The sequence below is a fragment of the Cryptomeria japonica genome, chromosome 4 (genome assembly GCF_030272615.1).
Source record: "Cryptomeria japonica chromosome 4, Sugi_1.0, whole genome shotgun sequence".
Taxonomy (NCBI): Eukaryota; Viridiplantae; Streptophyta; class Pinopsida; order Cupressales; family Cupressaceae; genus Cryptomeria; species Cryptomeria japonica.
Window position 1 is genome coordinate 179,920,755 of NC_081408.1, and position 6,000 is coordinate 179,926,754.

The following is a 6,000-nucleotide window of genomic DNA, read 5'->3' on the forward strand; positions in this document are numbered from 1 at the left end:
AGTTTAAAATCTTTAAAGATAAAGTTGAGACAAAGATAGCATTAGAGATTAAATGCTTAAGGTTCGATCAAGGTGGATAATTCACATCCGATGAATTTAACAGTTATTGTGAAAAGAATGGGATAAGGAAATAGTTATCTGCATCCTAGACACCTCAACAAAATGGAGTTGTGGAAAGGAAGAACAAAACTATCTTGGATGCGGGTAGAACTATGATGATGGAAGATAATATATCTCATATCTACTAGAGAGAAGTTGTGAGAATGACAGTATACATTAAAAAAAGTTCATATCAAAGGAGACACTGATAAGACACCTTATGAGTTATGGTTTGGTCATACACCTATAGTTAAGTATTTCAGAATCTTTGGTAGTAAATGCTATATCAAAAGAGATGATTCCATTGGAAAGTTTGATCCTAGATGTGATGAAAGAATATTTCTTGGTCATTATAATGAGAGAAAAGAATATATATGTTATAAAAAAAGATTGTAGAGAATTGTGGAGAGTAATAATGTCAAGGTGGATGAGTTGAACAAAAGTCAAATCAGAACTTAGAGAGAGAACCGATAGTGGAAATGATCATAAATGAACTAGTAGCACCTACACCAGAACAAAATGTTGAACAAGTTACTTCGGAAATATCAGAAATTTCAACAATAAATGAAGATCAGAGTAGAGGAACAAAAAGTCAGAAGACTCCTAAGTATGTTAGGTTAAATCATTCAGAAGATCAGATCATTAGAGACAAGAATAAAGGAATGATGACAAGAAGAAGGTTGGCAGCTGATAAGGTATGTTTAATTTCTCAAATTGAACCGCCATCAATAATTGAAGCAAGTAAAGATGAATGTTGGATAAAATCTATGGAAGAGGAATTAGATCAGATAGAAAAGAAGAATACATGGACTTTAGTTCCCCGACCTAAAAAATAAGAATGCTATTGTGACTAAATGGGTTTTTAGGAATAAATTGAATGAAGATGGACAAGTTGTGAGGAATAAGGCTAGATTGGTTTGTAAAGTATATTCTCAGAAGGAAGGAAATGATTATGATGAGGCTTTTTCTCTGGTAGCTAAGATTGAAGCTATGAGATTATTTCTTGCTTATGTTGCCCATAAGAACTACAAGGTTTATCAGATGGATGTTAAGTGTGCATTTCTAAATGGAGACCTTGAAGAGGAAGTTTATATTAAGAACCTTGATGGATTTTCACTTTTAGATGACAAAAACATGATTTGCAGGTTAAGGAGAGATTTATATGGACTGAAACAAGCCCCTAGAGCTTGGTATGCAAGATTGGATAAATATCTTTTGAAGCTTGGTTTCACTAAAGGTAATGCTGACAATAATTTATATTATAAGATCACTGGTGATGACATATTGATTGTTGAAGTCTTTGTTGATGATATCATTTTTGGAGGTGGGGATAAGTTATGTATGGAATTATTTGATAATATGAAGAATGAATTTGAGATGTTTATGATTGGGGAGATGAATTTTTTATTAGGTTTGTAGATTCCTCAGACTGATAAAGGTATTTTTATCTGTCAAACTAAGTACGCTAGGGAGTTGTTGAAGAAATTTGGTATGGAAGATTCTAAACCGGTTGGTACTCCTATGGTTACAAATGAGAAATTGACTAAGATAGATGCATCACCACTGGTAAATCCTACAAGGTACAATTCTATGATTGGAGGTTTTTTATTTCTGACTCAGACTAGACCGGATATAATGAATGTAGTTTGTATTGTATCAAGATACCAGAGTGATCCTAGAGAGAATCATGAGAGTGCGGTGAAAAGGATATTTTAGGTATTTGCAAGGAACAACTAAATATGGTTTGTGGTATCCTAAAAATAATGATTTTACATTATGTGCATATATAGATGCAAATTGGGCTCGAGAAGTTGATGACCGGAAGAGAACATCTGGTGAAGCTTTCTTTCTTGGAAAGAAACTTGTTTCATGGATCAACAAGAAGTAGTCATGTACCTCTTTATCTACTACTGAAGTTGAGTATGTTGTTGCTTCTACTAACTATACACAAGTTCTATGGATGAAGCAAATGTTGAAGGATATAAGGGTGGATTGTAATGAACCGGTAGTTATTCACTATGATAACTTTGTTGCTATTGATATATCAAAGAATCTAGTATTTCATTATAAGACAAAGCACATATCTATCAAGTACAAATTTTTGAAGGAGAAGGTGGAAGCAAATTATTTCAGACTGGTTTATATGAATACTAAAGAGAATATTACAAATATCTTCACTAAACCTTTGCCTAAGGAATCATTTGAGTACTTCAGAGATAGATTCAGGGTTTTTGCCTCTTTCATAGAGACTTGAGTGATGTTGATTGGCATCATTCTGGTAAACATTTATAAAGATACTATTCATTCCAAATTGATGTGTTGGTGCTACTACTCAAGGGGAGTAGTCAGTTGTGTGGTTCAGTGGATTTATGATTTTTCTTTGATGTTTATGTCATATTTTTGGCATTGATGTCAAAGGGGGAGAGATATATGTGAAAAATAGAGCTTAACAAGGATATCATTCACAGGGGGAGTTTGTTAACTTCATTTTAATATCATCTTATGGGAGATTGTTGGTTGTATTCCTTTATGGGAGACTTGTTTGGCATTTCTTAGCACTTAGATGTTTTTCACATCTAGTGTTGCCATCAATTCCAAAGGGTGAGATTTTTGGCAAATTGGAGGAATTGATCATGTGTTGCACTGATGTTTTGTCATTGATGGCAATACCGTCTATTTTCATTGTTTACCAATTTCCAGTAGGTTCCGATAGAGTGGTTGGATTATGATATTGGTTTGGTATACTCTGGTATGCTTCAGTTTGTGGAATTGGTTTGGATATGTTATTCATGCTATTTAGATGTGTATCACGATTAGTTGGTTCAGGATTTGATGACTCAGGAGGTATCATTTGTTCCGATAAGCCTTTTGGTCACTGGTAAGGGTTTTATCAGCAAAGCTTTGTTGAAGATATTTTGATGCACATGATAAGTGGTGTTGGTGTGGCATCTAGATGACTTTTGGGATGCTGATGGTTATCTTGTTTGTGTTCTCATTGATTAGTGGTATTGGATTTGGTTCCAAACCTAATGCTATCTTATTCTGCTAGGTTATGGACCAGTTTATGTAATGTGTTGGTGGATAATCCCGATGCGTTACTAGTTGGATCTATTGATTGGATTATGTTGTTTCAGTCTTAGGTCGACTTGGTTGATCATTGGATTGTGGGTTTATGTTATGAATTTATTGTATTATCTTTTAGGTGGTTGACCTAATTGTTTAGGTCCTGGGTTGGTATAAATATGATGTAAGATCTCTTTGTAGATCATGGGTTTATGGTTTTATGATTTATTCAATTATCTATGTGCGAATAAGGTTGTAATCATATGCAGAGGTTTTGGTTGATCATAGGTGATCAAATTGGGTTGGTGAAAGAGGTTTAAGACCTTCAGTATTGAGCTTAACTAGAACTGTACTCAGACATAGGAGATGTTATTCTTGTAGTTCACTCTTCTTTCTGGATTGTAGTCTGGACTTATTTTGTAGTCTGTGAGGCTCTTTTTGTGATGAGCAGTGCACTCTAGGCCTTTTGTCTTCCTGCATGTGTAGGTCCCTCTTTATGTAATCACATAATTACTACAAAATTATTATCTGACTGTGGGTAGGCTTTCCACCGTGGTTTTTCCCTTTATTGGGTTTTCCATGTACAAATATTGGTGTTATCTTTTATGGATGGTTGGTAAATGTTCTATGGTTTATATTTGTACTTAACTATTGTATCTTCTATTCTAGTAATAAGGTTTTAATGCTTAAAGTTCTATAATCTGTTAATAATTGATTCACCCCCCCTCTCAGTTGTTCACTGGTTATTTGAGTTGTCTAACATGGTCTTCTCATTCTTTTCTCTACATAACCTAGCAATGTGTCCTAATTTTTTTGTAATTGTGACAAGTAGTACCTCATTGAAAAACACTTTCATTCCTTCTAACATTAGATCTACACTCAACAACCTTGTTTTTATATTTTTTGCATGCATAACAATATCTATTGAAAGATCGAATATTTCTACCATAGTTTGTATTCACATATCCATTGCACATCATTCTAATTTTTCATTCATTTGTCATATGTAAAAACTTATTGCAAGCATATCATTGTCTATTAAATGATTGAGACCTGATTTGTCTTCTACACTCACTACCTCTATCCACAAACTTGTTGCATGTAAAATATTTACCATTGAAAGATGGAGAAAATATGGTTTGAGTATAGGGGAAGGCTTCTTGAAGTTCTTGTTATAGACTTGAGTGAAACCTTTTTGATCTTCATTAGTCTTCTTGAATTTATCCTTGACCTTTTCCTTTCCCTTATCATCTTTGCTGGGAGTTTTAGAACATTCTCCTTTATCAAAACCAAGACTGCCTTTGTCCTTAGATGGTTTCTAAGTACTTAGCATCTCATTAAGGATATCAATATCACCTTTGAGCTTCAAGTTCTTATTAATTTGTTCTTTTTCCTCTTTCAATTCTTTCCTCAACAAGATCACTTCTTCTTCAATCTTAGTGCATTCTTTGTATTTGATATGTAGCTTTGTTTCAAGATCATCAATGGTCTTCTATCCTTGATCAATTTGTCTTCTTAGGTAGACAACAAGTTCTTCTTCTTTCTTGAAATTTTTCTAATAATCTTCCAGATCAGATAAGGCTAGTCTTAATTATCCTTCAAGATCCACTATTGCATCAATATTACATTCATGTGATTCCATAGCATCTAAATCTTTAGATTCAAACATTGTGTTCAAATCTCAAATCTACCTTAGTTTATAGACTATTTCTTTATGTGCCTTGCACTAATACAAATTTTTGAACACTTTCAAATGTTGATAGGGGGGAGTGAATCATCTTATATTAAAACTTAACCATTCATTCATCATTCATTCCAATTTATCATATGTGAATAGCTAAACAATACAAAACAAAATATTGATCACACAAGGACACCAATATTTTATATGAGAACCCAATATGGGAAAAGCCACAGTGAAAACTATCTCACTATATGAAAACATATTACAGAGCTTAAGGCTATATGCCAAGGAAGCTTGTTTCTCTTGATTTGGATTTGTAGGCTAAGGTGTACAAACTTGGGGCAAGATACAATGGACTTGCAAAACATTGAACATCACTTATTTAGGGAAAGATACAATAGATATGATTGCAAAGATTAATTGTTGTTGAACTGAGTAGAAGTGCAATCTCTAAATTGTTGATTACAACACACTATTCTAAATATATGAAACTGACTTCATCACTACTCATCTATAATTGCACATCTTCACTCTTACACAATACACCATACACAAATTCTCATACAACTCACACAATCCTCTAAAATATCTTATCCTTTATATATCATCTACATAAAGAAGATACATCGATTAGGTTGGCCTAATTAGATGTAACACATAAAGTATAAATAGTCGGTCCCAAATACTTTCTCCAAAGTAATGTAGGAGGGAATTAAGATATGTGAAGCATCACACCATGTCACCACAACTTCCTATTACTCCCAAATCATCTTCTATAACTTGATATGCTACGAGATGGACCAAAAACACTCAAATTGGGCTCTAAAGGATAAAACCAATAAAGCAACTCAATTATGCATACTAAAAGTGTGATCTAGACCTCCACAACACCTATGGATGCATGAAATAGAATATCCTAACAATAAAAATACTACATTAGGTAAATACAACACCAGAAACATCAAAAGGCAAAGGATTGCAAAACATTCCTACAAACAAGTACATTGTCACTACAAAACTAACAATCAAACTGACACCAAATTAGTTGTAGATCAAATGACAACATTAAACCTTGGATATAAAATAATTTTTCATCCACCAACATCTTATTACAACTATAAGAAAAGATGAATAAATAATGCACAATGCAAACA